The 26,137-nt window shown below is 30.5% G+C and overlaps 1 protein-coding gene across 3 annotated transcripts in view; it reads left to right on the top strand.

The window, feature by feature from the left end:
- LOC143194637 (uncharacterized) overlaps positions 1–26,137 on the top strand; it is a 228,698-nt gene that overhangs the window by 157,191 nt on the left and 45,370 nt on the right. For all 3 annotated transcript variants that reach the window (XM_076401355.1, XM_076401352.1, XM_076401354.1), the window contains exon 3: positions 19,752–19,787. The gene's annotated coding sequence lies outside the window, so the exon portion shown is untranslated. The remainder of the gene's footprint in view (positions 1–19,751; positions 19,788–26,137) is intronic.

Raw genomic sequence — 26,137 nt, 5'->3', positions numbered from 1 at the left:
GGTCACTGCTAGTAGGTAGGGTTGATACCGAAAACAGTAGCTCAGTTTAAGTAATAGTCCAGTACAGATAAAGCTTAGTAGGTAAAACGGATACTTTAATATATAACAAAAAAAGTTTAAGCAATAAATCACTATCATTCCAATATTACCATCAATATTATTTGATATATATCAAAATTTTAAGCAACTATGTTACAAGAAAAACCTGTCAAAATGATAATCATTAATAATAGGCATTATTAATTATATTTTAATCTAGTCGTAGAAAACATTGAATTTTATTATTTATTATATAATTTGAAATGCATAATGTAATAGAAACAGAAAAAAAAAGTCTCTGCAGAAGTATCTTAATGATATAAAGCTGACCAGAAAAGCAGTGTGTCGTTTTCATATTTGGTTCAGTTTTACGCCAAGAAAGTTTGCAGTAAACTTTGGTATAACGCACATAACCTCAGAGCCATTGCCCTAAATTTAATAATTAATTTTTTGTTGTGTTCGTTATTGTTAGGACAAGGATCCTTAAAAAAGCTTACAGAAATATATTTTACCTTTAAATCTCATAATATGAAGAGAGTGACACAAAGCTCTTTTTTTTTATTACTTCGAATCAAAATAGTGACAAAAAAGTTTGCCACTATATCAACATATTCAGCCAAGAAAAAAAAATTGTAATTAGCAATAAACAAATAATATAAGTCACTTCAAAATATTATTAAAATCACATTGAGGAATCTAGATAAGCTATAAATAGTACCCTCAAGTACATAGAGAAGCTCCTAGAAAAATATAGGTCATCCGGAACTACATAGATATGCTATTAACTACTTGTTAATAGTACAAAGTTGCAAGTGTAGGAAATCCATATATAATAATCCATAGAATTGAGCTATACCCTGAAACTTTTAATTATCTCCTTATCCACCAGGGTCTGCTCTCAGAGCATTTTCTATGTTCGATTCGTAAATACATTCATGTTTTCAAATGACGTCTCTCGGAACGAAAGGAGTAAACATTTTAAATTCCAAGTTTCAATTCCAGTAGTACTTTATTAGTGTTAGGCCCAGTCAAAGCGGCATCAGCAATCATTGCATCATTGTAGGTTACATGCAATCAGTACATTAAAATTTTAAATTTATCTTTAATGTCGTGTTAAAGTTAAGGATTTAGTTCAAATTATACACCTCGACTCCACAATCAACTTTTGCTATGCTCCTAACAGATACTTTATATTTCCTTAATATAGGAAAGAATCAAATGTGTTCATACAATTATTTCATTAATTAGGTTATTTTTAACCACTTTCAACCACACTAGTCGTAAAATAGTGTTTATAAAGAATTCAAAAATTTTTATTACCAACATAACACTAATAAACTTTGTCTGTCGCTCATTGCGGCAAGGGAAGGTCCCTAACTCATTATCTTCGCTTTTTGGATGTACGGGGAAGCTGTTTTTTTTACCTTTATTGGTCATAAAAGACCGTGTGCCATTTTTAGACGAAAAAAGCCATATTTAAGACAAGCCCGCCCAGCCTTTGAACGATGATTTACGGTGGCAAACTGCTATAAAAAGACGCAGGAAAAATTTCCATATGTAAGGGGAAGTTCCCGTTTAGTATGGAAAATCTAGAAAGTTCCTGAAATTTACGAGAGTTTGAAACCGGGTTTTCTTTTCAGCGTCCAGATTTTATGGTAAAGTTCAGCATATTGGATCATATTTCCCCAATATGGTTATGAATAAAGGTTGTAAAATAGTGTTATATCATAAACCAATTATGTTAGTGCAAACATTGGGTTTTAAAATAGAATTAAGCAATTTGTTGATTAATTTGATTACATTTTTACCTAATTTAATCTATATATTTTTATAGAGAAAAACCCTTAAATTGTGTAACATAAATTTTGGGATATTTGTCACAATTACACAGGTCTGGAATCAAAAAATTCCAATCTAAAATTTTAGGTGTGCTAAATCCAAAAACAACTTTCTTTTTGTCATAAGTATACACGTTTCTTTACAGTTTGGGCAAATATATTAAACGAGCTATTACATTAAAATAAAAGGGAATAGGCTAGAAAAATATTGTTTTATTTACAAACTATTAACAATACATAACTTTTATCCAATATACGTTCACTAGCATACACTAAAATCCTTTCTTTTTCTCAATGAAGTTCCTTTCCACACACTGCCATTTCCATTAATATTTTTTCTTCATCTCTTTATTGCCCCAATGAAATATTTAACCTTGCTTTTCAGTCACATTTCCTAAATTTAATAGAAATGGTAATGAAGAAAATATGTTTTCTAACTCATTAGGAGACCTAAAGCTTAACATTATTTTCACTCTCACAGTTGTTTGGGGTCTATAAAGTTTCGTAATTATTTCTCTATGTCCTCCTTCTTTTTGGCGACCCGACATGATCGGAATGAATTGTAGATAAGTCCTAAGTCGTCTAACGTGTCTAGTCCAACGAGAACACAATCTTTCTGCTTCTACCTTTGGTTCTGAGAGTTACGGAAACTTTAAAACTACTTTTCAAATTGCTTAATCATTCCCAACTTTATGTCCATTGATGATAAAGAACTTTATATGGAAGTACCTATATTTCTTGGATGACGTTATTTTCTAAGGTTTTTCCATGCTAGTCTTCATTAACTTCTGGCATATACCCACAACACTAAGCTATAAAAATACATTTAACAATCTAACTGTGGTAATACATATGTTAATAACTGTTTAATGTCCCATCACACACACTTTAATACCTTTGCGGATGCTGCTTCTAAGTGTAATCGTATGGTTTTCAAGATCAGCTCTGAAAAAGCAGTTTCCGCCAGTGCATTCAATTCACCAAACAATATTTACGCATGTGTGTATGGATTACATTATATTCCAACTCTCAAAGAAAAAAGTATCCGAGAAAGTACGTAATGCATATTTTCTTAATCTAATATATATTTTTTATCAATGAAATATTTTTAACAAAAAAATTTAACCGCCTTCAAAAAATAAATAAAATAAACTAAAAAGTAAAAAAATAATCGAACTAAAATTTTAAACACAAAAAAAACGTTTTAAAACAAGATATGTACATAATAATCGTTGTAAAAACTAAATAAAAAAAGCAAAAAACGTATTTCACCTATATACTACACGTATTTTATATTCTACTATATACACACAATTTAGCTTAATACCTACCTAAGCCTATTCATCCAATTACAATATTATTTTAACTACTACCAACTGATCACGTTGATGTCGGTGCCGAGCAGCAAATTAGATTTGCTTTGATCCCAATTTAATTTTGTGTATATGTCACGAAATTATATTATTGCTTTTGTATTGTTTAGGCTTGTTTAATTTGGATTATTTCTTGACATTTAGCGAGTTCCTTATTTATTTTTTGAAGTCGGTTCAATTTCTTTGTTAAAAATGTTTTATTTTTCTCTTTTTAGTGTTAGGTATTTGCTGAATATATTACGCAGTTATTTTGTTAAGTATTACAATGAGTAGGCCAAGTAAATGGCCAGATTAGAATAAAAAAGAATTGCTGCACTGTTGTTAATCGAACCCGTGACTCCCACATGTAAGCTTAATGTTTTAACCATTACACCATAGAACCAGTTGCCTACAATATTTCAACGACTTCTCATTTGATATGATTAGCACTTAAAAAGCGAACTGGAATGGCTTTTACACTGAATTGCTTCCGATTTTTCGCCACATCAATTCTACAATAACCATAAAGACAAACATCTGATGATTTTAGATAATAAGAGAGAAAAAATATGTGAAGACATTGTACGTGCCTTTGAAATATCAGTTGTTTCCTCGATTTCCCCCCATTCCCGCCACCAGATCCTAACTTAGTTCCAAAGGGACTACCTCAGAAGGGCACTCTTTCGAATAAAAAAAGAATTTTGCAAATCGGTCCATAATTGACGGAGAAATCGGCGAACATATATTAAAAATTATATATACAGTCATATATACAACACAAGCGACCCGCCCCGGCTTCGCACGGCTGCAATGCTGATACTAAATTAAATACACTACAGAAAAAATATGAACGTTGTATATAAAAACATAGCGGCCCGCTCCGACTTTGCACGGGCATAAAATATATATGCCTATGTCACTCAATGAAAACATGATTAAAATCGATCCAGTATTTTTGGTTCATTCATTACTGCCCTTGGCCTGCACGCATTAAATTTGGAGTAAAACAATTCCTCTTCCCCTATACTTACTATGAAGATTTCCTGCTATCTTTGGAATATCTAAATTCATACAATTTTTATTACATTACACATTTTTAAACGCAAATTTTAAATTTGTAATATCTCCGAAAATATTTGTTTAATTTACATGCTGTAAGGAACCATATTGATCTATATTAATTGCACACTGTATTTAAGGTACTTAATTCGATAAGGATTAATGCCGTATTGCTTAAAATAGCTTCGTAAATAAGCCATTTTCTCACGTAAAAAGTAAACAATAAAAATGGTTAATGTGGGTTATCCCTAAAAGATAAACATATACCATCGCGGACTTTTTTGTAGACCTTTTTATGGTGTACAATACTGTAGTACATTAATTTGATCTAACTCGTAGGGTTAGGCAGCGTTTTTGCTAATTGCTAAATAAGCCTAAAAAAATAGGTTAATTTACGACATCACGTTAGAAACCTCTAAAATTAGCAATGTTGCCTTAGTATATTATGCATGTATTATACATATAAACCTTCCTCTTGAATCACTCTATCTATTGAAAAAAACCGCATCAAAATCCGTTGCGTAGTTTTAAAGATTTAAGCGCACATAGGGATATAGGGACAGAAAAGGCGACTTTGTTTTATACTATGTAGTGATATAACCTCCTCCTTTTTTGAAGTCGGTTAAGAATAAGCCGTAGATTCAGAGTTTCTAGGCCACATTTAACACCACACCATTTAATGAAAAACCATAAAACGAAACTAAAGAAATAGCTGCAAACTGTTTTAGTATGTTTTTTAAAACAAACCATTATAAATGGATCACGAGAACTTGATTCCACTTGTGGACTCATTTTTCCTACCCATTGTTCCTTTGTATGCGACATTAATACAACTTTTATTAATAGAACGAATGCTGAAGTAGTATATGACACATCTATATATACCTTTGTGCGTTTGTACCCCGATAGTGGTTCGGCCTTTTAAATGTCTGAATTCCTCTATTCATTGTAGCCCTTTTAGAAACCGGAGAACTAAGCGGTTTGTTTTGAATACATTAATAGAGCTCTATTGTTGTACACTTAATAGTTACAAGTCTCAAAGATTTGTTAAAATAAATTAACATTTCGTAGAAATAATTTCCCGGTTTTTCGGAATAATAATTAATAAATTATTTTAGTAATTTTGTTTAAAAGCCATCAGGTATTATATCTATATAAAACTTTAACTTTTTTTTAATTAAAATACATTAAAAGTAATCCATAAATATATAATAAAATATGCTTAACAAAATAATTGAACCGACTTCAAAAACTCAATAAAGAACACATACCTAAACCTAATTATCTATTTACAATATTGTTTTGACTACTGCCAACTTGTCACTTTGAAGCCAATACAGAGCAACAGATTATATTTGTTTTGTTTGTGATTTAATTTTTTGTATATGTCACTAAATTATATTATTATTATTGTATTTTGACTCGGCGCCCACTTCATTATATTTATTTTATTAAGTATTACAATGGATAGCCCAAGTTAAAGTACAGCCTGTATGATGAAAAATAGGAGTAAAGAAACAATGATTGAAAATAAGGAACGTTTCAGGCCCTGGATTCCGCTACCTAACCTAGGTGATTTGGCAAATGTTCCAATTAAACTAGGACAAGAAAGATGCTGTCATGTTGGTAATCGAATCCGCGACCTCCGCGTGTGAGCTCACCGTTCTAACCATTACACCATAGAAACGGTTGCCTACAATGTTTCAACGACGTCTCATATCATATGGTTAGTGCTTAAAAATCACACTGACTTTTACACTGAACTAATTCCGATTTTTCGGCACATCAGTTCAGAAATAACATTATACACCAATATCTGATTATTTTAGATAAAAAATATGTGAAAGCATTGTACATGCCTTTGAAATTTGAGAAATTTCGAATAAAAAAAGAATTTTGAAAACATAGAACATAGAACTTCCTCAATTTTTGAAGTTGGTTAAAAAAGAATTGCTGTTCGTTAGTCTCGCTAAAAGTCCAGAACGGCCGGACGGAATTGGCAAATTATAATTTTGAATTATTTGTTGAAAACCTAGAAAGGTTTATATGGTGCAGAAATATGGAAAATTTGAGAGAAAAATAGTAAAAATAACAATTTTCTATTCCCATACGGAGTCTCACTCTCACTGTTATCAATACCTTCATTGTCTACAACGTACCAATATTTTTGTTGGTTGTCAAATATTTATGGATGCGTTCGTATTTTTTACCCGTTTAACAATTAACAGATATGCCAATATGGAAAAATTAAATCGCCACAAAGTAAAAATATAAACATAAGTGGAATATAAAATATAACATCTAGAACTATCTAAAATCTAAAATCTACATCTAAAAACTAGATCTACTCGGTACAATTTTTGTTTTTTTAAATTTAGAAACGAATGAATAATAGTATATATGAATAGGCTACTTTTTAATTCGAAACATAGTCATTACTGTACAGTACTTGAAATAAATAGAAAAATAAAATAGCTACTTTGAAAGCGCCATCTATTATCGAATACAACACTTTTTTTAAAAACGTTTTACTATAGTGTTCTATTCCTCCACATAACCTTTTTTGTCACACAACTATTTCTAAGTATACTTTTCGCAATTTATAATTAATCCAGTTAGACATTAAATGAAATTGTTTGCGATTACTTACGTTTTTTAAACCGTTTCTCTGTCATATTTTACAGTATACTTGCATTGCAAAAGACCTTGCAAGGATATTTTTTGGACGGTTAAACATTGTTACAAAAATAATTATTAAGACTGTAACAAAATAGTTAATTATAACTATGGGAAGCCTAATTACGTTTCATAATACCCGAACATTTTTTTTCTTAGATAAACATACTAATCATTTTTATTGCATTTTTGTCTTATTTTGTAATGCTTTACATCATCAGCTAATTTATATTACCTGAGAACCTTCAAATATCTGTTTTTTCTGTCTGGATTTAAATCACACTGAGGAATCACTAAAACAAAAGTTCTACATGACTTAAAACTGGAGTGAAAGAAAGATGAAAAAATATGTGTTGTCGACAAATTTAAATTTTGTGTTGAATCATTCAAAAGGAGTTTCAATCAATTATATATTTAGAAAACGGTTCGATGATATTTTATCGCTTGTTTTTCTGATAAATTCATAATTTCGCCAGTGTAAAACTTCTGGAATTGGGCGAAAAAACCTTCGCCTTTCCAATCCCATCACCAACTCTTATCAATGTGAGCTTTATAACCGTTCATGGCGCATATCCGAACTTTATCCCCAATATTTTTTGTGCATTACTATCGTACGTGATCCACTTTTTATACCCTAAAATAATAAGTTTCAAAAAGGGCTCGATTTCCTTTCCTTTCCGCATCAATTTGTAAACAGAAACTCTCTACATTATTTATTGATGTTAATTTATGTATATCCAAAATATCGAGCTTCTTTAGTCATCCAGTCTGATGTGAACGATCCAAAACTATTTATGTTGATCATTAACATCAATATTTCTGAAGCGAACACTACCAAAACAATTCAGATAGTGCACTCGATGAGCCTATTCTGGATATTATTCTTTTAGGTTGTAAAAAACAAGCTATAGTATGGTTTTATTGAATAAGTATTACCAAATATATGTGATTTTAAAGCCGCCTATTAGAAAAAAAAATTTTCTTCAGCTTTATGTTATTTGAATCACATAAAAATAATTTTACCAAAATGTTGTACGCTGTAACAATGATGGAATTTGCTCTCCAAATACATACACAATAAACTCTAGAAGCAAAATTATCCAAAAATACAGAGAAATTTGTCCATTTAACAACATAATTACTTTATGTATTTGATTATTGTTCTTAATCTATATGGTAGTTTGTTGTACAGTCTCAAAATTTAAAAATGTTGATGATATTTAATGGAATTTATCAATGCTTTTGCGGAATGTTTGTTTTCTGGAACGTTTTTTAGGAATCTTTCTACTCCAAATAATTTTGGCGATTTCTTTTTGATAATATGTATCATCTAGACGATAATATTCAATATTTTAGACCGATTAGTGCAAGGTAAAATATAGAAATAGCTATTTACTTATTCTTAAATTTAATATTTAATGTTGAAAATTGTATTTAATTTTTAGGCATCCAGGATCCAGGCAAAACATCAAATTTCGAAGGCACGTACAATGTTTTCACATATTTTTTATCTAAAATAATCAGATATTGGTGTATAATGTTATTGCTGAACTGATGTGACGAAAAATCGGAAGTAGTTAATGAACTTTTACAATGTAAAATTCAGTCAGTTTGCTTTTTAAGCGACTGACTGAATTACATAGAGTTATTGGACCTTTTGAAGGATGAAATCGCCGAAAAACGGTCGCATTTGAAGAAAATGAAAGTGCTGCTTCACCAAGACAATGTACCGTGTCACAACTCAATAAAAACGATGGAAAAAATACATAAATTGGGCTTCGAATCGCTTCCTCATTCACCGTATTCTCCAGATCTGGCCCCCAGCGACTATTTCTTGTTCTCAGATCTCAAAAGAATGCTCGCTGGTTCGTCGAGGAGGTGATCGCCGAAACTGAGGCCTATTTTAAAACAAAGGACAAATCGTACTAACAAAAATGGTATCAAAAAATTGGAGGATCGCTATAATCTATATATCTAATATATTAGTTCATAACATCAGTTATAATTCATATACTAATTATTATGTGTTTCTTGAAATGAATACTTAAAATTTAATATAGTTTCTTTTAATTCAACTTACGTTTATACAGAAATGTTGCTGTTTTATAATTATATGTAAAATTTAAGAGCATATATCTATCAACCAACTTATATCATCTAATCTTTGATCTGACGTCTCGATTTCCCCGGAGGCTTTTGTGATACAAAGTAGTTTATCGTTAATAATCCCAATGCTCGTACTATTTTATCATTTTATTGGTTATAAAACATGATGCGTCATATTTAGATGGAATGACATCGAGTTTTATAGCAACGGAGCCGTTTGAAAATCGGAATGTTACTAGACAGTAATAAAATACCAGCAGACAGAATTTTGCATGCCAAGAAGAACTAAATATTCTCTCGCAAAATCGCGAAATGCTTTTCGAATTTATGTCCGACATAAAGTTTATTGGGTTTCTTCAAGAAACCGTTCGGATTTCGAGTAATTTTATGTAAAACATGTAGGAATCGATGTGATTTTATTAAAAGGCCGTCACAAATATTTTATAACGTTAGTTGTACAATATTATTTAAAATAGATTGCAATACATTGTAATCGAAGAATAAATTAACTTTGTAGCAACTGATTGTTAGATAAGAAATGGTGGGTTGAAAATGGTGAATGTAAAAAATATTGAAAAATTAGCCTGTCAATGAAAGTCTAGGATTTGAAACGAAAGTCTTGATTTTAAAAGTGTCTTGTCGTTTCCTTATTGCAATATTGAAATGCTTGCAAGAAGATCGAAAAATAGTAAATTTACGGAATAAAAAAACTCTCTTTGCAGCACTTAATTGTCAGATAAAAGATGATGGTACAGTGAGTTGAAAATCCTGATATTGTAAAAATTGGGCGTTTTGTAAGAAATGACTTTACAACACTTGGTACAGCTTTTCTCGACAACTGCATTTCTTTCCATCAGTCTTAATAAATAAATAAAGTTATGTATAGTAAAAACCACTTGTTGAATGAGATTCTGTATAATCAGGTTGTACAAGATAAAATTAAATTTTAAACTAATGACTAATTTCTTTGAGTAAATTCAAATATTTCTCAGTAAATTTTACACCATATCTTCTACTGATAGTTAATAAGTTGCTGAATTTAAATAAAATGTAGGAGAGACTAGAGTGTCTTTTCATATCGTCATTGCAATATTTAAGTGCGTTATGGTGTTTAAATAGAGGTTGGTAAAAGAGAACATTTACAGAATGAAAAACCCCCTTTGTTGCAATTAATTGTTAGACAAGAGATGGTAGTACAGTGAGTTGAAAATTCTGAAATTGTAAAAATTGAGCTTTTGTTAAAAAAATATTTTACCACAAATGGTGTAGCGTTTCTCGACACTTTACGCCAGTGAATAAATAAATAAAGTTGTGTATAGTAACAACCACTTGTTGAATGAGATTCTGTATAATCAGGTTGTACAAGATAAAATTAAATTTTAAACTAATAACTAATTTCTTTGAGTAAATTCAAATATTTCTCAGTAAATTTTACACCATATCTTCTACTGATAGTTAATAAGTTGCTGAATTTAAATAAAATGTAGGAGAGACTAGAATGTCTTTTCATATCGTCATTGCAATATTAAAGTGCGTTATGATGTTTAAATAGAGGTTGGTAAAAGAGAAAATTTACAGAATGAAAAACCCCCTTTGTTGCAATTAATTGTTAGACAAGAGATGGTAGTACAGTGAGTTGAAAATTCTGAAATTGTAAAAATTGAGCTTTTGTTAAAAAAATATTTTACCACAAATGGTGTAGCGTTTCTCGACACTTTACGCCAGTGAATAAATAAATAAAGTTGTGTATAGTAACAACCACTTGTTGAATGAGATTCTATATAATCAGGTTGTACAAGATAAAATTAAATTTTAAACTAATGACTAATTTCTTTGAGTAAATTCAAATATTTCTCAGTAAATTTTACACCATATCTTCTACTGATAGTTAATAAGTTGCTGAATTTAAATAAAATGTAGGAGAGACTATAGTGTCTTTTCATATCTTCATTGCAATATTAAAGTGCGTTATGATGTTTAAATAGAGGTTGGAAAAAGAGAAAATTTACAGAATGAAAAACCCCCTTTGTTGCAATTAATTGTTAGACAAGAGATGGTAGTACAGTGAGTTGAAAATTCTGAAATTGTAAAAGTTGAGCTTTTGTTAAAAAAATATTTTACCACAAATGGTGTAGCGTTTCTCGACACTTTACGCCAGTGAATAAATAAATAAAGTTGTGTATAGTAACAACCACTTGTTGAATGAGATTCTGTATAATCAGGTTGTACAAGATAAAATTAAATTTTAAACTAATAACTAATTTCTTTGAGTAAATTCAAATATTTCTCAGTAAATTTTACACCTTATCTTCTACTGATAGTTAATAAGTTGCTGAATTTAAATAAAATGTAGGAGAGACTAGAATGTCTTTTCATATCTTCATTGCAATATTTAAGTGCGTTATGATGTTTAAATAGAGGTTGGAAAAAGAGAAAATTTACAGAATGAAAAACCCCCTTTGTTGCAATTAATTGTTAGACAAGAGATGGTAGTACAGTGAGTTGAAAATTCTGAAATTGTAAAAATTGAGCTTTTGTTAAAAAAATATTTTACCACAAATGGTGTAGCGTTTCTCGACACTTTACGCCAGTGAATAAATAAATAAAGTTGTGTATAGTAACAACCAATATTGAATAAGACTTTATATAGTCAGATTACACAAGTACAAGATAAAATTAAATTTTAAGATAAAGATAGATTTCGTTGAAGAAGTTTTGGAGAGATTTTGGGTAGATTTTGAGTAATATCATCTCCTAATAGCCGCTGCATTTAAAATGTAGGAGATATTAGAGTATCTTATCGTTTTTTCATTGCAAAATGTAAACGTTTCTAAGAAGATAAAAAAAATAGTAAATTTACTGAATAAAAACCATCAAAATTAATTAAACCGGGATATAATTCACGTACACCTGTCCAGAAAAAAACCAAACCTGTTACAAATCATCAACTACAAAAAAAAAAGAAACCGTATTCAAGAATTTGAGAGATTTTTCACCGAGGTATAATTTTCGACGTTAGATCGTATCACGTCCCAAGTGCGACACCGACACAGAATCAACACCGAAAACTTTGTCATAGTCACGAAACGAGACGTTCTTCGAACGGGGGGAGTCTAAAAATATCGAAGCTTTTACCTTTGTTGCATTTTCGTCAATTTTCGTGTAGTACACCTGACACGTCCTCCGTCCTCCTTTTTCACAGCATCATAAACCGGCGGTCAAAAAGGCAGAGAACGGTATTAATAATGGACGTAGTAAAAGAGTAGTAAAAGAAATGCGGCGTGTGCTGATTTGTTTTCATTCACGGAGGGTCACGTGACGTATAGTTCGTTCTTCACTAGCCAGGGACGGACTTAATAATTCTTTTATAGTTTGAAATGTATAATATAAAGTTCTTAATGTTTTTATTTATTTTAAGTTATTTATTGTCATATTCTTTAAATTTACATCTTACATGAGATATCCTTAGTACAGTTTTAATGTATAAAATTAATTTATTACTATTGCTCTATTGCTCTTGTATATTATCGAAGGACTTTATTTGATTAATTGTAGTTTTACAGTTAATTAAACAGCTACAATAGTTTGTAGGTTAGAGTTGTTTTATTATGTTTACATTCAACTCTTTTCTAAACCACCTATGGTATTCCCCTGAGGTTAAATCCATTTATTAATAATTACACATCCAAGTAGTGTATTTGATTTTCATTAGAGCACATATTTACCTTTTTATGTTTAGTTCTTGTTTCCTCTGTTGCTGTGTTTTCTTGTCTTGTCTCTATATATATACTTAGTATCTTTTGTTACTACCTGTGTACATTCTTCTTGATAAAATTAGATTTAATAGTTTCATTCCCCCTACTACATTTGTCATATCTGAAAAACAATAAGTATTCATTCTCTCCTCGAACATTTTAACTGAATGCTCATACATATTCTGAAAAATGAGGAATATATTTATGCATATAAACCTTTTATACTCTACAATACAATTTTCTATTGTTATCCTATATTGATTACTCATCTTTAGTTTTTCTACTCTCATCACCCTGTCTGGGTATTGTCAGCATTGAATTATAACCTCACATCCAGAAGTCCTCATTCACTCACTGTCATATTCTGAGTCAATATTCAAGTCAATAACTAAGCTGTTAATTTCCAATCTAACACTAGTTAACAATAACACCGTTTGCCAATTTCTTCGTCTGAGTGTCTGATAATATTCACCCAAACCCAAAACATACACAGGTCTATAACAAAAAAGCTGTTTCAGTATTCTCAAGTTATAACTATATATTTTGGTATGCTGAGATGAAAATAATATGAAAAAAATCAGAATGTCAAAAATTTGGTTATTGCACCAAGAAGAAGCTCACAAGAATTTGGAATTGATTTTTCTCATAAAATATGACATGGTTGGCAGGTTTGCTGCGATTTTAAAATATTGTGCATGTTTCTCGGAGAATAAGATGGCTTTCCCCAATTCCTTTGCTTTTTGGCGGCTATGGGATAGAAAAGGCAAACCACTGAATCAAAAAGAGTTCACCGCCGAGACAGCTTACAGTTGGTCGAAAGAACGTCCTCGAAGAAACATTAGTACCTCCACGAGAAATTATTTTACAACCACTACACATAAAGTTATAACACATGAGGCAATTTTTTAAAATTACTTCCCAGAGATGGAGATTACTTCCACATATATAGTTTCAACATTTCTAGGCCCTTCTAAATAAAGGTGCGGAAAGGCGTTTTCCTCAGACCAGACATTAGACGGTTTATGACTGTTATATTTCATCATGATCATGACAGATCTCTAAAAAGAAGGATTGTTTTTGAGGTTAAAGACCCTGACTATAAACAAATCACTAAAAATTATGATAATGAGCCTAATTCATTCATTCTAAGTTAATTTTCTTCATTGTTACCTCGACTTTTTTTCGGATAAGTTGGAAGATGTAAGTGAACAGCAAAGTGAACGAATTCACCATGACATTAAAGAGATGGAAAAATAGTACCAATGAAAATGGCGTATTTCATTTATATCATGTTACTGTTAGATGCCTCAGAGAGATATTGAATGTACAAAGAGGAACCTCGCTGAAATAATAAACGGTTTTAATGTGTGCTACTGAACGTATATTAGATAACAGGTCAATTGAAAAGTCCCCGGCCAACCATAGTAAAACACATTTTTTTGGCAAAATTAGTTTTTCATATTCAACATAATTCCCTTCAAGGGCGATACACTGATTATAGCGACCCTCCACCTTTTTGATACCATTTTTGTAGTACGATGTGTCGTTTACTTCAAAATAGGCCCCAGTTTCGGCGACCACCTCTTTATTCGACGAAAATTTCTTCCGAGCGAGCATTCTTTTGACATCTGTGAACAGGAAATAGTCGCTGAGAACCAGATCTGGAGAATACGGTGGATGAGGAAGCAATTCGAAACTCAATTCATGGATTTTTGACACGGTTTATTGTCTTGGTGACGCAGCACTTTCTATTTCTTGAAATGCGGCAAAATACAGACGCCATAAACTTGCCCGCCGACTGTTGCGTTTTCCCACGCTTTGGAGCGGGTTCATCGTGTGAAGTCCACTCGAACGACCGTCGATTAGACTTTGGAGTGAAATGATGGAGTAACGTTTCATCCATTGTCATATATCGACACAAAACCTCGGGTTTATTAAGCTTTTTGTGGATTTTTTGGATGTTTTCGTCGGTAAAAATCTCTTTTGGGCGTCCACTGCGTTCACCGTCTTCGGTCCTTATTTTACCACGTCTAAACTTAGCATAACAATCCTTTATGGTTGATTTTCCTGGGACAGTGTTCGGAAACTCGCCATTAAGCCAAGTTTTTGCTTCAAATGTATTTTTTCCCTTCAAAAAGCAATATTTTATCAACACGCAATATTCCTTTTTGTCTATTTTTTTTCACAATAACAAAAGTTGCTTCACTCAAAATACTATAATTCACAAAATAATGATCCAATAGCTGTCAAATGTATACACGCATCTTTTGAGGGTTAGGGCTAACTAAAAAACATATGGATTTAATTCTAGTAGTACTTTTCAATTGACCTGTTACAAAAAAAGTCTATTGTTAAGGGTTTATAAATAAAATAAAATTTGGCAAGTTAAAAATTAATAGTAAGGAAATAAAATACATTATTAGAATATTAATTACTTATTTTTCGAGATGATAAAAGGACAATATTGAGTTAATGGACAATGAAAACAATACATATATTTTATATCGATAATAGGAGTATAACTTATAATCGAACTCATCACTTATCAGGAAACCCAATATGTCTTTAATTTGTAAGCTACAAAATACAATATATTTCTGCGGATTCGATTGTGCTTAATGAATATTTTCTTCAGTCCTAATTCCAAACAGTTCTGCTTTATTATATAATTGATTAACATGTCATAAAAAATATCAATCATTAAGGCATTAGAATTCTGATTTTGAAAATATCTTTCTACCATTTATTAAACCTTCTGTGGCGTTGACATTTGCGTGGTAATTTGTCAAGGGTTATTGACATGTCACGTCAAAACAAGATAAACCTCACCCTCTGTTAAATGGCAATTAACCCTATTGAAAGATCTATTACTATAAACATTCTCTAATAGTGGGGTACTTTTGTTTGCAATTTTTGTGCTTTATATTGAGCTATTGTAAATCCACAGGAGTTTAAATATTTGTTGCTATATCATTAATTTGTTTTGGATAAACAGCTGCAACTGAGTTTATCTCTACATTATCTTTTAAGTCCGTTAAAAAATAAAAATATATTAATTGCCATGCTAAAAATATAATATGTTTATTGTATTATAATCGCGAAAAAGTATATTCACAGCATTATCATAAAGTTTTACAAAAGGCACTCAAAAGGTTACCCAGAAAAAATATTTTTATACTTAGAGCTAATAACTTGTAATTCTAACGATTTTGTTTATAAATTTTTATTACAGAAAGGTGCGAATATTATGCAATGAATTTACATAATTAAATAATATTTTATGCCACATTTATTTTAATATATATGGCTATAAATATTTAGGTTTATTTCAGGTATATTTAAATACGTTTATTATAAAATATATCAAAGGTATATTCTACGTAGTATATTGAGTTCTATGGATATTATTATTCTTCTATGTATCGCAGGCTTAAAAATAAATTTTCCAAGATTTAATTAGCATGAATAATGCAATTGTTGCTTAAAATATTTTGTGAATTAATTAAAAATTAAGATTTCTTCTCAATTATAGTATATATTACGTTTGAATCTGATATAAAAAAAATTAATTCTTCATTTTTAAACATAATTTTTCAATGAGTTCATCTAGTTTACATGATACATACATGATTCAGGCTTTAAAATAACATACAAAATAAGAAAATAACACAAGGACATGGATCAAATTAAGTGTTCAAGAGCTTTTCAAACACTGTAGGTTTTCAAAAGTTAGAACCAATTTTAATAAGACCGATATTTTAATACACATGCTAATTCAGATGATTTAACTTATATTTATTTATATTCTAATATCGTATATAAAATTTATAAATTAACCAAAGCTTTGTTATTAAACTTTTTATTATAATGGGAGACTCCGAACTAATAGCTGTATACAAAATTGCGACAATGTTGTTTATAATCTAACCTAGATATAAACGATACGAAATGAATATAAATGATATCATAATAATAATACAAGTATTTCGAAGAGAATTAGCAAAGTTTTTCTAGCTAATCTAACAATAATACATAATTGAAGAAATTTAAATATCCTAAACTATGGACTTTGCTAACACATAATTTTATATAAAGTATATTTTTTAGAAATTCAATTGAAATTAAACTCATGTAAACTCATATCATCGTATTGTTGTTTATGTCATTGTCAACAAGATCCGCAACAGGACTAGAAATGGTCAATTCCTCAAGCAGAATCAGCGAGATACCTTGGAATCCATCTCATGATAAGGGATTTATTTATTAATCAATTATAGGGCTTATTTGGACCTTATGGAGCCCAAATATGGTGTTAGGATAAAGCATCAAACCAACTAATAATTCAACGTTGTTAAAACAAAGTTCTTAGTTCTTAGCAGATGTCTACAATATTGTCTACGACTTCTCATATGATGTGGTTAGTGCTTAAAAAGCAAACTGAATATCTTTTGCACTAAACTACTTCCGATTTTCCCTCACATCAGTTCAGCAATAACATTATACACAAATATCTGACCATTTTATATAAAAAAATTGTGAAAACTTTGTACATGCCTTTGAAATTTAAGGCTTTCCTTCGATTTTCCACCTATCACCCAACAGATACTGACTTGGTTTCGTTGGAGTGCACTCTTTCGAATAAAAAAGAATTTTGAAAATCGGTCCACACTTGACGGAGAAATCGATGAACATACATTAAAAATTTATATACAGCCGAACATGGAACTTCCTCCTTTTTTGAAGTCGGTTAAAAATACACAAAAACCGTTTCACAGATCAAAGATAATAAAAGAAATGTCTGCCACTTTGCAAACACTGTAATATTACTACATAAACATATTGGAACAAAATGACTTCCGATGTCAGTCAAATGATAATTAACCCTATGGAAAGTTCTATGACTTAAAAAAAAACAATGACACACACCTCCCAATGGGTATTCCGAAACAGCTGATGGGTTTTTGACCTCGGGCTTTATTGAATTCAACAAGCCGAGTGACACTGACTGAGAAAGGTTATTTATTCCATCCATCGATCGATAACATCCTCGATATGAAAAGTCCGATACCGGATACACAATGATAATCGTTGTTTCTCCTATAGTCTAGCAACCATCCGAACACCTAAAAAAACTAGCGGTATATACACGTATTGTAATAGCTTTATGACTATTGTAATTAAAAAATATATATGCCTATGGTATCATTTCAAACATGCTCGTTTTAACATTAGTCAATATTGGTACAGTTGCGTCGTAACTATAGTGCATTTTTGATAGTAACTAAGTAACCATTCGTAAGTAGAAACATGTGAAATCATTAGTTTAAAGGTAATTTGGAAATATTTTTACTAGAGTCATATTAGTTAAGTATAATTTGTGGAATATGTTCGTTATTTTTAATAAATGCAGTTATGAGACGTGATTTTAATGCGTTTCATAAATAGATTGTAATTAATAATATTTTTTAGACATTTATTTTCAATCAGTGATTTAAATCAACACACCTTGTTGAATTTATCATAGAATGTATAAAATTACATGTACCAGAATATATATAAACATTTTAAGTCATAATAAGACAATGTTTCGGTAAACAAAGGTATTGAAAGAAAATTATATTAATTAAAATCCATAATATAAGTAAAATAATATACCAAGTTAAGTGGTAAAACCATTTTTATCAACTAAAGTAGCTTAGTGGATATAGTGTTATTCTAATCTAACATTTACCATATATTTTTTGTGATTTTTCATTCAGTTAGTTTTTAAGAATATAACATATTTTCATTAAATGGATCAAAATTTAATAAATTTTATTAATTTATTGCTACTACATATGTTTCACAAATTAAAATTACATTAGACTAACGCAAGTTAAAGTTAATTGTCACCTGTAAACTACACAAATTGTCCAGTAGCTGTATTGTATAAACAGTTGATTTGCTGAATTATTGTAACCCCATATTTTCAACCAGGTCCAAGTAGGTTCTAGTACACTTGTCTCTTTTTTGTCTGATCTGAGACTAGGGCATCCCTCAAGTTATATAGTTAAGATTTGGTGATATAAGACACAATTATAGGCAGAATTGGAGGAATAAGAAAATAATAAATAATAAATAAATAAATAAACAAATGAAGTAGAAAAGCTGATAATTCATGTAAATTATGTAATTAGCAACAAGGAGAATCTTCAGGTCTTCTTATATTTACTTTTCTGTAACAAGATTTTACCTCCACATAACAGAATTTTGTATTCTTTTTATTATTTTAAAGTATCTTTTTTAACAACGAATGGTTTATCTAGACTGGACCTACAGTTTAACGTGGGCTCCAAACAACGGTCCTCGGTATTAAGCCTACCGACTGTCCAGTGACCAACTGAGAGACAAACCCAGAAAACATCCGGTCTTACCCAGCCTGGTTGCTAGCGTGAGTGGGATGGTTATTCCTTGTCGGATTTTCCACTGTTGCCTATAAAGACATTTAAAATTACAGTCACAAGTACATCCGTGCCCCAGCAGGATTATATAAAAATGATTATTTGAGAAAGTTTAATATTAACTTTCTAACTATTTATGAAACAAGAAAACTTAAGGGGGTTGAACAATATAAAGACAACATTCTGTATTACTGAAAATAATTTAAATTTTGAAAAAAAATCCTTGAAAAAAAGGACACATTCTCAAAGAATTAAGTCATGAAAATAAGAAAAAAAATCGATTTTTTCGAATTTCTAGACTAGAATTTCCAAACAGAACAGAAAATAATTCGTATACAAGAATACAATTTTCTCTTTCAGATAAAAAAATATATGTTTAAACAAAAAATAAGATCTAATAATAATCTCTCTGTATTCAATTAATTATTATTAATAATATAATTTGTTATTAATAAAATAATTCAAAAATAATATTTTATATTACAGATTCTCTCATATCTGCTGAGGACCTAATTCAAATAGGTAAGGACATTCTTTAATACTATATATTGGCATTTTTTAGATTATTTAGGTACTGTTGTATTAGAAAATAATAATTTGACATTAAAACCGAATCAGAATTGCGCAACGGCACCAATGTAATAGATCTACGTGATGCAATCAGAATAACTCTTAATTGCTTAACAATAAGAAACATTATTTCGGTATTTCTATTTTTAGGAATGCATTCACGAAGCACGGTATTTAATTTACTTTCTATAACTCTATCTCCAAGGATTTTACAGAAAAAATTAAAATATCTTATATTTATTCCCTATTCGGTAAGCTTTAGTTGTTTCTACTTTTGAAAAATAACCAGTGATGATTTAGGGCATGAGTTATAAATAGTTCTGCTCTACACGTCTTACCTAATCCCCGGCGATTATTATTTATTCACGAACCCATAACTTTGGTTTTAAAGAGTATAAGTATTTGTAAGTATTGTTTCTTATAATAATAATATAATAGTTGAAGGAAAAATTATAACAATTTTGTGGTAAACACCATATTTAAACCTAAGGCCTTAATTTCTTCGGTCTTTACTCAAAACTCCTAATACATTGAACCTTTCGTGTCTTCTCTCAGGATTACGATTGCTTCCTAGCTTCAGAGTAAATAAATTCATCGCTAGAAAATAAATCTGGTTTGGAAAAATGGTTGTTAGGTGTTTTGTATCGTAATTTATGATCTCACAATAGTGAAAAATATGTTCCTTCATTAAATGCAAATTTCTTTCTTTAACAATATTTAATTAAAATGATTCAGTAGGTCAGAGCATCCTAAAACTCTGTAGCTATAACTTTGATTGCTTATTGACTGATTGCAATATTATGGTCTTAGCCGGCTTTGTAGTAATTTTTATCTAGGAAAATCCACTTTCTACGTATTCTTTGCGATTTTGTATTCTGTCATATATCAATGTTTCCTCAATCATTACAGACCAAAGTCAAAATAATAATTTTGCACTATAACATCATCAAAAAGTTTCATAAAGCTGACATGAGGTTGTTCAGGACTAATTAAAATATATATAATTATCCATCTTTTTAATGGGTGTATCTTTTAAATATAGAAGTGTTATTAAAATATTATGTATACAATTAGTTGTATCTCAACCACAATACCTATCCACTTTCTCTGCACTATTATTTAGGTAATAATTAATAATTTTAATGTTTTTACTCAATTCTAAACTGCTGATGATTTCTATCAAAATGTATACTACAACAATGTTAAATTATTTTATGGTTTTAGAAGGTGTCCTCAAAAAATTGTCTATGTTGATCCAATTGGTACGTTTTGTCGTTGTTGTGTTGGCAAGAATATCCAGAAAGATCCCACAGATTTTCATCCATATCAATTGTTTATTTTTTTATCCCTTTGAAAAATGAAAATGAAATTCCAAACATCTTTTGATAACATTTTATAAATGCATAATATCTTATAGGGACTGCTTTGAAAGAGACGATTAAGTAAAATGCTTTCTTAAAAATAAAAATATCTTATAGTTTTTAGCCACTTGAAAGAGCAAGTCAACATAACACATAGGCGTAGCTGAATTTCGTTTTAATTTCATCATTGCTGTACAGGGCCTGCTTCCACCTTCACAACTTTAAGGTTGTGCTCTGAATTTTCTGAAATAAGACAGGTGACCATAATAAGATGCAATTAATATGTTTGATCCAAACATTGAAAGAAAATTGGCAGTAATATAACAAGAGATCACAACAAAAAAAAAGAAAAAATCATCACATGGCTGACCAGAGCTTCCAATTTTATGAAGGATTCAAGAAAATTAAGTGATTCGTGGCTTTAATATATGACCGGTTTGTTTTAAATGAGATTTGTTGCTTTATGTGTAGCGGTGGTAAAAGAACTTTATGTATAGGTAGAAATATTTCTTGTAGGACGTTATTTTAGCCAACTTTAAGCTCCCTTGGCAGCCAATTCCTTTTGGTCTAGTAATTTGCTCGATTTCTGTTATCCCATAAACACTAAAAGTAAAAGAATTTGTTAAACCGAGCTTGTTGTCCTTTATTCTTATTTTAGCTTTACTATTACCGCTCTTCAGCTTCTTCAATTGATTTGTGAAACAAACATTGCATTCAGTGAGAACATGTGGATACACCAGGCGTGATTCCACCTTCACAGCCTTAAGATTGTACTCTGAATTGTTTAAAATAGACCAGGTAATCATGAAAGACAATCAGCAGTAATACAACAAGAGATAGAACAAATTATACTCATTTCTCTCTTTATTCACTTGTTTGAATTAATAAAACACAACTCGGCTAACCAAAACATCCAATCTTATGGAGAAATTATTAAGTTACACTAAAATATGACCAGTTTATTAAAATAGGGTTTATAAGCTGAAGAAAAAAATGAGAAAAAATAGTAGTCAGCGATGAGCAGTATAGTTTTAAGCTGTTTTTTTATTAATATAAAACTTGTACAAATAATAAAAAGCATTGTAGTTGCGCTTGTATCGTTTAATTTTTTATTAGCTAGATCTGGAATTTTTGAGACGATGTTTTATTTCCACGTACTACCAAACCGGCACTTGAACGGTTATTCCGCACAATGAATGATTTTTCTAGATTAATCAACGGCGTGCGTATAAACGTTCGCGCGAGGAAGCCACCGATAAGTAAGAATCACTTACGACCAATTACTGGGATTCACGGCGAGTGTAAGAACCCCTTAAGCCTTCGATGAAATTTAGGTCAAATCGATAACGCGTTGCTGCACTGCTACTGCAAGAAAATAAAACAAGCGTAAAAAACTCAAGTGATCTTGGCATTTACTAACTTAGTATCTGTTTAGGTTCGGTCGAACATGAAAGAATCTCTGTGAGCATTAATGGTGTATCGGGTTTTGGCTTTCGATAAAAGTAAAAGTATTATATAGTTTGTATTTGAACGCATATAGCAGATATATTACAAGTCGTTTCTACAATCTTGCATTTTAATCCAAGTCCAAGTCCAAGCCTAAGATCTCAGACCCAAATTTTAACATAATTTATCTTAACTATTAGTTCAAACAGCTTTTGTCTCTTCAATCTCAGAGTACATCGTTACCCAATAACACAAGTCTGCAAAAAAAAATCTTTTGTGGCGTAATCTCTATGTTTTTAGGTGTGGTGTGGACTTCCTTTTTGTCATAGTACATTTTGTACGTTTTTGAACAATTTGGGTAATTATGTTCAACGAGTTATTACATTAAAATAAAGGAAAATAAACTTGAAAAATATTATTTTATTTACAAACCATTAAGGATGCATATTTGTTATCTAATATACCTTCAAAAACATTTTCTTTTTAACATTAAGGTTGCTCTTTGTACATTTTCACTTGCGGAAATAATATTGAAGTTCTCCATAAAGCCTCCAACAGTAGACTGAGGTCATTGAGACACCCCATTTTTTTCTCTATCTCTTTAATGTCCTGGTGAGATCATTGACCTTTCTCTTCACTCATGACTCCTACATTGTCCGGAAAGTAGTTGAGGTGCGAATGAAGAAAATGTACTTTTAAACCCATTAGGCAACCTAAAGTTCGAAATGTTTATAGCTATTTTTAGGATTTGTTTATAGGTAGTATCTTTCTGATTTATGAGCCTAAAAATTTCTCCATGGTCCCCTAGAAAGCAATCGACCCTTCCTTCTGAGGGCCGTCATGAAATGTTGGTTAGTTATAAGCCCTCTAATATCTGACCCGAGGAAAACACCTTCCTTCACCGTTGCTTTCGAGAGGCTTAGAAACTTTGAAACTATATATTTAAAGCAATCTCCATTTTGAAGTATTTTACAAATTGTTTTATCAATCCTAACTTTATGTGCAGTGATAGTAAGAGAAAATTATGTAGAGGTATCAATGTTTCTTGTGGGAGGTACCTTTCACTAACTTTGAGCTCAGTCGGCAGTCAAACGTTTTTGGCCCGATGATTTGCTCGGTCTCTGCTATCCTATAGACTCAAGAAGCAAAAAAAATTGGCGAATCGAGCTTAATATATCAAAAGACGTCATTATTCTGTGTCATATTGAATATTGAATGCATTTCAAAATATCCTGACGTCCTAGAAATGCTTTCATATTGTTTTCAATTTCAGCATACCAAAATACAATATATCAAAAATACTCAAAAGCTTTTTTGTAACAGACCTGTGTAATTGTAATTTCACTATGCAATTTTACTTCTTTTTTATTGCAAACCATGAAACCTTAACTATACTATATCAAAGCACTCTGTTAGGATATTTTTGTATTATGTTGACATTTGATGTCTCTCTGCATCTCCACACAGCGTAGGTCCACACTGGCTTTAAAATGTGTTCATGCCATTATAATTTGAGATGAAGTAATAATTCAGATTGTGGTCCAATCAACGAGCATATATTGTTGAGTATCATATGAAGTTCTGCTTGTTTTTTCCTAACATACTCCTTCCGGTTGAGCTTGACATCCAATGTCATGCCCAGATATTTCACAGTGTAGGTAGGTATTTTCTGATCTATTTGGCAATGTTCTTGACAGCTATTTTTTAAATTAATTACGTATATGCTTTATTGGCAATTATTTAAATGTATAAGCACTTAAACTTGCAATTAACAACATTGCCACTTTTTGACACCTATATTTTCCAGAATATCGTCAACTATTTCCTTTAAAGCTATTGCTATTATAATTAGTTATTCTTAATCGCCTTCCAAAATAAATACTTGTCTCTTGATCTATATCTTGAGTTTATTAGAAATTCAGAAAACATTGAATTTTTAGCAATACAAATTGCATGATCTGTTAGTGCTTTGTTTTATTGCATTTTATTCGTACTTCACATTTTCTTGTTAGAATCTCTCTAATTTCTCTGTAGTTATTTTGTATTTTTAATTCTTATCTTAAAAATCGAATAAATACTAAAAAATTGGATACGACGATGATATGAAATTGATAACATTTGAAGATTATATTGTTAATAAACGTCTAAACTAATAGTGTTCTTTTTTTGGATGTAAGAAACCTATTGGTGCACCTAATACTAAATATACTATATGTAATATATTCTTTATGGGATTTTTTACTACATCTTCGACATATCTAGTTTAGTACAATTTTAATTTACAAAATAATTTATAACTATTATTGTGTTGTTTTGTCATCAATAAACAAGCACAAACGAGTGCGGGATAAATACAACAGAAAGTATTTCTAACTAAAATTAAATTAGACTATTGCTTCCATGTTGCTATGATTTAGTAGCCATATTTTATTTTAACTGCCCTAATGATTCTACTTGAAATATTTAAACCTCATAGGTCCAAGTTAGCTTTATGATTGACTAATAAACCATTATCTTTGATTTTAGATCAAATTGAGAGTATCTTTCGACTAACCAGTACAGTTGCTTGACTTTAAGTCTAATCTGCTCTGTTTTCTGTCTAACATGATATTTCCAATTTAACCTACCATCGAAATGTATACCGAGGTATTCAGCTAATTCTGCTGGAGAAATCGGGCATCTATCAAGCGATATAATTAGTTTTTTGTCATTTCGCTTTTAGAGCTTTTAAACTATATTTTCCAAGCTCTAGGCCATTTGTAGATCTTGTTGACGGCTACTTGTACTTTTTTACAGTTTTAGACAGAAATGCTTTTTTTGCCATGATAACTCTGTCGTCACCGAATATTCCAAGTCCTGTTTCTTATGGAGTTAACATGAAATGAAAAAACTGATGTCAAAAGCTGTGAAAACTAAAAAAAGCAGTACAACTTTTGCATACATCCGATATTATATGAGTGATTATATTCTAGATACACCATAAATATCAGGTAGAATTATCAAATAAACAAAGAATAAATACCCCACAATACTATACATTTCCTTCGAGATGTTACATTATCTCGCTACAAACGGAGACACGTTCATTTCGTTTACTTAATTTTTATGAGAAATCTCGACAACTGTGCACTTCTTTCTTTGAAAGGCGAGACATATCAAACAGAGTTCGATCTCCAGTTGTCAGCACAGTCAACATCACCGACATATGTCAACATGTCACAGCAGTCTTGATTACTCAACCTTATTTATACACAGGCAATTATAGTTGTTTATATTACTGAGATTTTTCTTATTTTTTCTTTGTAAAATATATGAACTTGATTTGGTATTAACAGCTGCGGTTTAGACATGATCTAAATTGAAATTAAAAGATTGAAACAGAATATGCAATAATAACAGGTCTATTTAGAGTAACAATACTTTGAATTGATATAAGATTTACGATCATAAGGAACAAAATTATTCCAATCATATTTTGAATTATTTATTCCTAAA

Source organism: Rhynchophorus ferrugineus, unplaced genomic scaffold, assembly GCF_030347505.1.
Source record: "Rhynchophorus ferrugineus isolate W39M unplaced genomic scaffold, kcgeb_rfMv2 rfM1, whole genome shotgun sequence".
In the NCBI taxonomy this organism is placed as follows: domain Eukaryota; kingdom Metazoa; phylum Arthropoda; class Insecta; order Coleoptera; family Curculionidae; genus Rhynchophorus; species Rhynchophorus ferrugineus.
Note: the sequence above shows the minus strand (reverse complement) of the source record. Positions and strands in the feature narration are given on the sequence as shown.